Below are 10814 nucleotides of genomic sequence, written 5' to 3' on the forward strand. Positions count from 1 at the left end.
GTCGTCCCAACTAAATCTCATCCCTTTCTTGAGTAACTCTGTCATGGGCCTAGCAATTTTAGAGAACTCCGGTACAAACCGGCGATAATAGCCTGCTAGTCCAAGGAAACTCCGGATCTCTGAAACAGACTCTGAAGTCTTCCAATTCAATACATCTTGAATTTTGCTGGGGTCTACTGAGATACCCCCCTCGGAGATAATATGTCCCAAGAACTGAACCTTCTTAAGCCAGAAATCACATTTGCTGAATTTAGCATACAGCTTGTGTTCCCGCAGACGCTGAAGCACAATGCGGAGATGCTCTGCATGCTCTTCTTCTTTCTTGGAAAATATCAGAATGTCGTCAATGAAAATCACGACAAACTTATCTAGCTCAGGCATGAATACCGAGTTCATGAGATACATGAAGTGAGCAGGGGCATTTGTTAGACCAAAAGACATGACCAGATATTCATAAAGTCCATATCTGGTGGAGAAAGCCGTCTTGGGAATATCCTCAGCTCTAATCTTTATATGATAATAACTAGAGCGGAGATCAATCTTGGAAAATACTTTGGCCCCGAATAGCTGATCAAACAAAATGTCAATTCGGGGAAGTGGATATTTATTCTTGATTGTGATGGCATTCAAAAGTCTATAATCCACACACAACCTGAGGCTTTGATCTTTCTTTTTCACAAAGAGTGCTGGACAGCCCCAAGGTGAAGTGCTAGGACGGATATAACCCTTATCAAGCAACTCTTGCAATTGCTTCTTCAGCTCTGCTAGCTCATTGGGTGGCATCCGATAAGGTCTTCGGGAAATTGGTGCTGTTCCCGGTTGCAGTTCAATGGCAAATTCAACATCACGGTCAGGTGGCATACCAGGCAGATCATCCGGAAAAACATCCGGGTATTCACACACCACTGGTATATCAGCCACATTTTTGCCCTTGACCTGATTCAATGTTTGGGCTAAAGAAGTACAATTCCTAAGATACACGATCACAGGGCCATGGAGGGAGGAATTGAGGTGCACCATCTGTGAAAGAGTGTCCAAAAGAACCCCTTGTTCTTCCATCCAATTCATGCCCAATATAATATCTACCTTCTGGGTGGGCAAAACGATGAAACAGGTTGTAACACCCGGTTTATAAAAGAACATAAACCGAGCAATCATATACGTGCCAGGATCAAGTCACACGTATATACAACAGAATGAACAGTATATCATAGCACATATCACGTAAAAAGATATAATAAAGCGAATACGAATGCTATTTATTACATTAATGACAAAAATGTTTGATACAGCGGAAGCGAAGTACAAAATACGAATAAAGCTCTCCGAAGCTGAAGCAGGGCGCCACAGGGACGTCGACTGGGAGACGAACACCTAGAAGTCCTCGTAGTCCTGGTAGCGCTGGACGAACTCCCTCGTGTCGGCAGGAACTGAGCAGCAGTAGCGTAGCCAAGAGGAAAAAGTAGAGAAGAGGCAAGGGTGAGTACACAACTTGTACTCAACAAGTATAACACAAACTATGAGGCTCTAGGCTGGCTGACTCAACTGCATTAGCTTTTAAGTGTTGGCAAAATTTTATTAAAGCTATTTACTACGAGTTGATGAATTACCATTGACCCAGTTACATAATAATTAATCAGAATTAATTATACTACTACTGAGAACCATACCAATAACCAAGCCACCAAGGTAAACCCCGAGAAGCACCTCCCTCGTCGGAAGGAGATAACTTCACTAATCAAAAGGAGGATCTGGGCCGCTCATAACCGTGAGCACGGCTAGTATACCAGTTTTACACTCTGCAGAGGTTGCACATCTTTACCCACAAGTCGTGAGCTACGCCAGTTGTTCATCACACTTCCTTAGGTGAGATGGCCAGCGACTCACTACGAGGCCTTTAAAAAGAATCTCGTTGGTAAGGCGTAACCGCGAGAGTTAGGTCGGCGACGATGGGGCCCACCTCCGGGGGTACAAGCACAGGAGCGCAATCCAAGCACAGACCAAGCCGGAGGAGCAGGGACCATTGAAGCTTACTACTCTTGCCCCGCAGGTAAGTTACTCCAAACCAAAAAGATCTAATTATTACGCCAAGTCTATCCCATTCTAGCCTTGTGGTAGCGCTGTTGTCCCAGGTTGTCGCTCTATGAACCGGTCCTTATGGAGAGTGGCCAACCAAGCACTAAGCACCGTGCTGGCCCCCTAAACCATGTTTCTAACAAAAGCCAGTTTTAACGAGACGTGAGCCACTCAAGCCACACAGAGTGCCACTCTCAGAATTAAATTCAAGTAAACCATTAATCAATTTAATTAAAAAGGACCAGAGTGTGTTATAGCGCAGCAACCTAGCACAACTAACCATAATGCAACCCAAGGAGATATATATAAAGGATATAAAGTGGCTAGGAAAGCCCTTATAGGCATACAGTATTAAAATGCAGTATGAAATTGTATTTAAAGGTGATAGGTTGTTCATGTTATACTTGCCTTCCTCGTACTGCTCCTGCTACTGCTCAAAGTGCTCGGAAGACGGCTGCTCCGGGTACTGGTACTGGGGCTCCTCAGATGGATCAACGTCTACTCACGAACACATGGCCAAAACAATGCACGAAAATAAGCATACGAACAAACATTAACAAAAACTAAGAAACAGTACATCAATACATAAAAACAGCACACTAAACTACTCTAATACTGTTCTACTCATTACAACGATCGCGTGGATATAAAGAACGCTAAAAACGGAGCTAAGACGCATAATCTAGGCCAAAAACAAGTTCTAGGGGCTTATTTGTAAGAAAACTGAAGTTCCAGGGACTTTTCTGCTAAAACCGAGGACCTAGACGTAAATAAACATTAATTCTAGGGGCTGACGCGCAAAAAGGACAGGTCTGGATGGCGGGTCCAAAAACTACAAAGCTCAGGGGGCTAAGTGCTAAAAACAGGGCCTCTGCGTAAATATTTTTACACTAAATAGGACTGCGGGTTGAATCAGTAAAAGGCCGAGGGTTCTTTAACAAAACTTCTAGGCCGAACCGGTACGCACGTACCACGGCCGTCAGATCTGGATCGGAGGGCCGGGATTTTGTGAGCGCTGGATCTAATCTTGGGCGCAGGTTCTCGATCGGACGGCTCAGGGCGAAAGGGGGCGACGGCGGCGGCGCTGACCGCCGGAAAACCTTTCCCGCGGCGGCGCCTCGCCGGAGAGGCCCGAAACCGGTGTTCCCGTGGCCGATTTGCCTCGGATTTGGCCCTGGAATGATCACCGCGACACGCGTGATCCACCTAGGGCTACTGCTGGGCTCGGTAAGGGATCCTGCGGGGTTCGCCATGGCGCCGGGCGGCGCTAGCTCGCCAGCGGGCGGCGTTCCGGTGCTTCCAGGGGCTACGGGCCTAAATACCCAGCGCAAAGGAAAGGAGGGGCCAACGTGATGCTCACCGAGGGTGGAATCGGACGGATGGCGTGGCGCAGGGTGTCGGCGGCGTGAACCTGGCGGCGGAGCTCGACGGAGCGCGGCAACGGAGTCGACGCAGGGCGATTCCGGGTGCTGGACCGGCCGGAGGTGTCCGTGCGGGTCCTGCGAAGGTGTCCCAGGGGCCAATTAGGTCCGTAGTCACCGGAGGTGGCAAAAAGAGATGGAGCAGGGGCTCACCGGCGTGGAGTCGCGGCGCTGCTCCGCTCCGAGCAGAGGCAAGGCGGCGGCTAGGGTTGTGCGGCGCTGCGGGGTGAGATGGGGGCGCAGGGGGGTGCGGCTGGGGTTAAGAAGGGCAGGGCCGAGAATCTCGGCGTGCGCGCCCGCGGGGAAAGTCGCGGAAGTCTCGGGCGGGCGTTGCGGCTCTGCGGGGAAGACGGAGCTGGTAGCTGGGCCCGGACCGTCAGCGGGTTTGGGCAGCGGCGACACTGGCGGGTGGGACCGGCGGGTCAGGGCGGACGACGCGCGGCGCGGGCGACGCTGGGCTGCTGCGCGAGGCGAGCGGGCGGGGCAGGCCGCGGCATGGGCCGGGTGGCGCGTGCTGCGGAGCGGCGCTGAGCGCGGGGAGGAGCTGGGAGCGGGCTGGGCCGAAACGGGAGAAGGAGGGGAGTGGGCCGCGGCAAGGGTTGGGCCGACTTGGGCTGCTGAGATGGGCTGTGGGTTTGGGTTTTCTTTTTCCTACTCTTCTCCTTTCTAAATCTAATTCAAACAAAGTTTGAATTCAAATTTGAATTTGAATTCAAACCACACTCAAATAAAAGTATGCACCAGCATGAATGCAACAAAAATTTAAACCTATGATAAAATTTAATTAATTAAGGAACAAAAATTAGATTAAATGCCAACTAAACACAATAAACCTTAGAAAATTTAACTAAAGCCAATTAAATTTATTATTAAATGCTGGAATTTAAAAGTTAGGGTGTTACATACCCTACCCCCTTAAAGAAATCTCGTCCTCGAGATTTAGCTGGGCTGGCTAGCAAAGAGATCTGGATAGGTCTTCTTCAACTCATCTTCTCGCTCCCATGTAGCCTCAGCTTCACTGTGATGACTCCACTGAACTCTGCACATCTTGATGCGCTTGTTCCGAGTAACCCTTTCTGATGTCTCCAGAATCTTTACCGGATGCTCAGTATAAGTCAGATCCTCCTGGACATCGACTCCATCCAGGGGTGCCTGCTCCTCGGGTACTCGCAGACACCTCTTCAGCTGAGATATATGGAAGACATCATGAACTCCTGAGAGGCTGAGAGGTAACTCCAGGCGATAAGCAACTTCGCCTTTCCGCTCTAGCACCTTAAATGGCCCCACATAACGAGGTGCTAACTTCCCTTTGACATTAAATCTGCGGATTCCTCTCATCGGAGACACCTTCAGATATACATAATCACCGACACTGAAAGTCAGATTTCTCCGTTTGCCATCAGCATAGCTCTTCTGTCTGCTCTGTGCAATCCTCAGATTTTCTCGCACAGCCTGAACCATCTGCTCTGCATCATCTATGATCTCAGGACCGAAGAGCTGCTTCTCACCAATCTGATCCCAATAGAGAGGAGTCCTGCACTTTCTGCCATACAATGCCTCAAAGGGAGACTTCTTCAGACTGGCCTGATAGCTGTTGTTATATGAAAACTCAGCATAAGACAGGCACTTATCCCAACTAGTACCGTACTGAATAGCACAAGCTCTCAGCATATCCTCCAACACTTGGTTGGTTCTCTCTGTCTGCCCATCTGTCTTAGGGTGATAAGCCGTACTGAAACGCAGCTTCGTATCCAACGAATCATGGAGCTGCTCCCAGAACCGAGAAGTGAACTGAGACCCTCTGTCAGATATGATCTTCTTGGGCACACCATGCAAGCAGACAATCCGAGAGATGTACAACTCTGCAAGTCTAGCGCCGGAGTAAGTAGTGTTCACCGGAATGAAGTGAGCAACCTTCGTCAATCGATCCACTACTACCCAAATGGAGTTGTACCCTTTCTAAGTACGAGGCAACCCAACAATGAAGTCCATAGTGATTTCCTCCCATTTCCACTCTGGAATCTTCAAAGGCTGTAATAGACCTGCTGGCCTCTGATGTTCAGCCTTGACACGCTGACAGGTGTCACAAATAGCCACGTACTCTGCCACTGAACGCTTCATCCCATACCACCAGAAACGTTCCTTCAGATCATAATACATCTTCGTGCTGCCCGGATGAATAGAGTAAGCTATATCATGGGCCTCACTCAGAATCAACTTCCGAAGATCCTTCACATCTGGCACACAGATTCGGTTCTTGTACCACAAAGTACCCTGATCATCCTCTCTGAAATGAGGAGCCTTGCCCTTCTTGAGCAACTCACGAATCTCCTGCAGCTTCTCATCATCTTTCTGATGCTGCCTGATCTCTGACTCTAGAGTCGGTACTGCCTCAAATGCTGCACTGGAAGTATGATGCAAGAAGCCCAGACTCAGCTGCTCGAACTCCTCGCATAACTCTGGAGGCATCTAGAAAGCCACGGCCATGTTGACATAACTTCTTCTGCTCAGAGCATCTGCTACAACATTGGCCTTGCCCGGATGATAGTGAATCTCCAGATCATAGTCCTTGACCAACTCTAACCATCTCCTCTGCCGCATGTTCAGCTCATTCTGCGTGAAAATGTACTTGAGGCTCTTGTGATCAGTGTAGATATCACACCGCTGCCCATACAAGTAATGCCTCCAAATCTTCAGAGCATGCACAACTGCGGCTAACTCAAGATCATGAGTAGGATAATTCAGCTCATGCCGACGTAACTGCCGTGAAGCATAAGCAATCACTCTGCCCTCCTGCATCAGAACACACCCAAGACCATCCTTCGAAGCATCACAATACACCGTGAACCTCTTCGTCTGGTCTGGCAGAGTCAGGACTGGCGCCGTAGTCAACCTTTTCTTCAGCTCATCGAAGGCCATCTGACGCTCATCAGTCCATACAAAAGCCACATTCTTCTCTAGCAAAGAAGTCAAAGGCTTCGCGATCTTGGAGAAATTCTCAATGAACCTCCGATAATATCCAGCTAAGCCCAAGAAAGACCTGACTTCCTTTACTATCTGCGGTGTCTCCCAATCTAGCACATCCTTCACCTTGCTCGGATCAACAGCAATGCCTCCCTGAGAGATAACATGACCGAGGAATGGAACCTCGTCAATCCAGAACTCGCACTTGCTGAACTTGGCATACAGCTGATGCTCTCTCAATCTCTGCAATACGAGTCTCAGATGCTCCTCATGCTCTTCTTCTGTCTTGGAGAAGATCAGAATATCATCAATAAAAATCACCACGAAGACATCCAGATAATCCATGAAGACCATGTTCATCAGATGCATGAAGTAAGCCGGGGCATTAGTCAAGCCGAAGGACATGACTGTATACTCATATAGCCCGTACTTGCAGGTGAATGCCGTCTTCGGAATATCCCCAGGACGGATCCTCAGCTGAAAATAACCCGAACGAAGATCAATCTTCGAGAATATACGAGCACCTCGAAGCAGATCGAAGAGATCCTCAATACGGGGCAGTGGATGCTTGTTCTTGATAGTGACAGCATTCAGCTCCCGATAATCGACACACATTCTCTTCGAGCCATCCTTCTTATCTACCAGCAATAATGGAAAAGCCCAAGGAGAGAAGCTGCGACGGATATAGCCCTTGGCTAGCAACTCATCAATAGTCTTCTTAACTTCTTCATGCTCTATAGGTGCCATACGGTAGGGCCGCTTTGCAATAGGAGCTGTGCCAGGCAAGAGATCAATACAAAACTCAATGGCGCGTTCAGGCGGCATACCTGGCAAATCATCCGAAAAGACATCCGGGAATTCAGACACCATGCGAATACCGTCCGTGGGTCTAGCCTCCATCTGATGAAGAAATCCCGAAGGCTCTACTGCATTGATAACAACCTCTTGGCCACTGGAAGCTGATAGCAAGACTGTCCTCTGAGCACAATCTATCCGAACTCCCCATTTGGCCAGAGTCTCCATTCCCAGAATGACATCAATGCCCTTGGTGTCTAGCACCATCAGATCAGTACAGAACTCTACTCCCCTCAAAGAAACACTGACTCTCGGGCAGTAAGTGTGAGACCTCAACTGTCCTCCCGGTGAAGATACTAACAAGCACCTCTTTAATGTGCTAGTATGAATACCATGATGCTCGACAAAAGACTGAGTAATGAAGGAATGCGTAGCACCAGTATCAAAAAGCACTGTAGCTGGATATGAATTAACCATGAACGTACCAATAACCACGTTGGGAGCCTCGGCCGCTGACTCGGCCGTCACGTGGTTCACCCTGCCCTGTGCTGGCGCCCTGGGCTGAGCTGGGCGCCCCTGCTGTCCCGCCTGCGCCTTCCGGGGGCAAGCGTTGGCGTAGTGCCCCGGCTGGCCGCAGTGAAAGCAGGTGCGAGGAGGTCCCTGAGCCTGCTGTCCGGTAGGAGCTGCCGGACGTGGAGCCTGGGGTGCCGGTGGAGCCGGTGGAGCACGAGCCGGAGGTGCCGGTAACCTCTGGCCCTGACCTGCCTGCTGCTGCTGTCGAGGCGGGTACTGCTGCTGTGGCCTCTGCTGGTACTGCTGAGGAGGCCGGTACTGCTGCTGGTACTGCTGGGGCTGCTGGAGTCGAGGACGAGTGTTGCTGCCGGAAGCAACAGGGACAACCTTCCTCTTCTTATCCTCCATCTCCAGGTGCTTACGCTCAGTGTTGAGCGCGCTGTCAACCAGATGGTTGAAGTCGTCGAAGCGGAGGTTGAGCAGCGCGTACTGGAGGTAGTCCTCAAGACCCTCCATGAAGTGCTCCTGCTTCTTGCGGTCATCCGCAACCTCGGCAGGGGCGTAGCGAGCCAGCTGAAGAAAGCGATCACGATACTCCGTGACCGACATAGTCCCCTGAATTCACAAAGACAGATAGATATCGGAAGATTAACTCAAGATTCATAAGGATAGAACAAGGGGCATAAGCTCAAAAGAAAACGCTGAATGATTATACTTAAGATTACCTGCTTCAGTGCAAGGAACTCCTTCTGCTTCATCTTCATAACGCCCGCGGGGACGTTGTGGCTACGGAAACGCTCCCTGAACTGGAGCCAAGTGAGAGCCTCGCGGTCGTGAACTGGGTGGGACTCCCACCAGTCCAAGGCTGCCCCTCGCAGCTGTCCTGCTGCGTACAAAACGCGCTCACGGTCATCGCACTGGGCGATGTCCAGCTGACGCTCCACTGCACGGAGCCAGTCGTCAGCCTGAAGAGGGTCGGACGTGTGAGAGAACGTCGGTGGGTGACCCCTCAGAAACTCAGCACGCCTGTCGCGAGGCTGCGGCGGTGGAGGAGGCGGAGGCTGAGTGTGAGCGTGCTGAAGAGCCTGAACCGTGTTGTTCAGGGTAGCCATCATCTGCATCTGGAGCTGGAAGTACTGCTCCGGAGTCAAGGGCGGAGGCATCGGGATCCCAGTACCCTGGTTGTTCTGACCCTGCTGCTGGCCAGAACCGGAACCGGTGCTCCTGGTGTTCACCATCTGATTTGAACAAAAGATTTCACGAGTAAGGATATTGCAGGAATAAACTCAGATGGATATGATAACTCTTTGCGGAAAAAAGACTCAGCCATGTTAAAGTAGACAGGATAGAGTTGACTGTTTTACCCCCAACGATCTAACTCATTTTATTAATTAGTTAACTTTAACATCAGAGTGATTTTCTTTAAATAAATTTATACTACAAAACTATGCAATCATTCCAAAAATCCAAATCAAGCATGTAGCATAATAACAAGCAGACAATTTTCACGACTTAGCCGAGTTTAACACACGACTCGACTAACACAACGCGTCGCAGAGCGTGCTATCGTATTATTATAAAAGGGTCACCTAACTAACTCATGGTGGTCAGATGACTAATTCAGGCCAAAATCTACGAAAACTATTCTTCAGAGAGAGAAATCAAGGCAAGAAGGATAAAAGTCATAGAAGTCAAGGGGTATAATAGTAAAATAGTTTCAGCAGTCAAGGATTGGTGAGAAGAAGTCCTAAAACTCGACCAGTTCTATCTAGGCTTCGTCCTACAGTCGATATGGCTCTGATACCACTCTGTAACACCCGGTTTATAAAAGAACATAAACCGAGCAATCATATACGTGCCAGGATCAAATCACACGTATATACAACAGAATGAACAGTATATCATAGCACATATCACGTAAAAAGATATAATAAAGCGAATACGAATGCTATTTATTACATTAATGACAAAAATATCTGATACAGCGGAAGCGAAGTACAAAATACGAATAAAGCTCTCCGAAGCTGAAGCAGGGCGCCACAGGGACGTCGACTGGGAGACGAACACCTAGAAGTCCTCGTAGTCCTGGTAGCGCTGGACGAACTCCCTCGTGTCGGCAGGAACTGAGCAGCAGTAGCGTAGCCAAGAGGAAAAAGTAGAGAAGAGGCAAGGGTGAGTACACAACTTGTACTCAACAAGTATAACACAAACTATGAGGCTCTAGGCTGGCTGACCCAACTGCATTAGCTTTTAAGTGTTGGCAAAATTTTATTAAAGCTATTTACTACGAGTTGATGAATTACCATTGACCCAGTTACATAATAATTAATCAGAATTAATTATACTACTACTGAGAACCATACCAATAACCAAGCCACCAAGGTAAACCCCGAGAAGCACCTCCCTCGTCGGAAGGAGATAACTTCACTAATCAAAAGGAGGATCTGGGCCGCTCATAACCGTGAGCACGGCTAGTATACCAGTTTTACACTCTGCAGAGGTTGCACATCTTTACTCACAAGTCGTGAGCTACGCCAGTTGTTCATCACACTTCCTTAGGTGAGATGGCCAGCGACTCACTACGAGGCCTTTAAAAAGAATCTCGTTGGTAAGGCGTAACCGCGAGAGTTAGGTCGGCGACGATGGGGCCCACCTCCGGGGGTACAAGCACAGGAGCGCAATCCAAGCACAGACCAAGCCGGAGGAGCAGGGACCATTGAAGCTTACTACTCTTGCCCCGCAGGTAAGTTACTCCAAACCAAAAAGATCTAATTATTACGCCAAGTCTATCCCATTCTAGCCTTGTGGTAGCGCTGTTGTCCCAGGTTGTCGCTCTATGAACCGGTCCTTATGGAGAGTGGCCAACCAAGCACTAAGCACCGTGCTGGCCCCCTAAACCATGTTTCTAACAAAAGCCAGTTTTAACGAGACGTGAGCCACTCAAGCCACACAGAGTGCCACTCTCAGAATTAAATTCAAGTAAACCATTAATCAATTTAATTAAAAAGGACCAGAGTGTGTTATAGCGCAGCAACCTAGCACAAC

Source organism: Panicum virgatum, chromosome 1K (assembly GCF_016808335.1).
Source record: "Panicum virgatum strain AP13 chromosome 1K, P.virgatum_v5, whole genome shotgun sequence".
In the NCBI taxonomy this organism is placed as follows: domain Eukaryota; kingdom Viridiplantae; phylum Streptophyta; class Magnoliopsida; order Poales; family Poaceae; genus Panicum; species Panicum virgatum.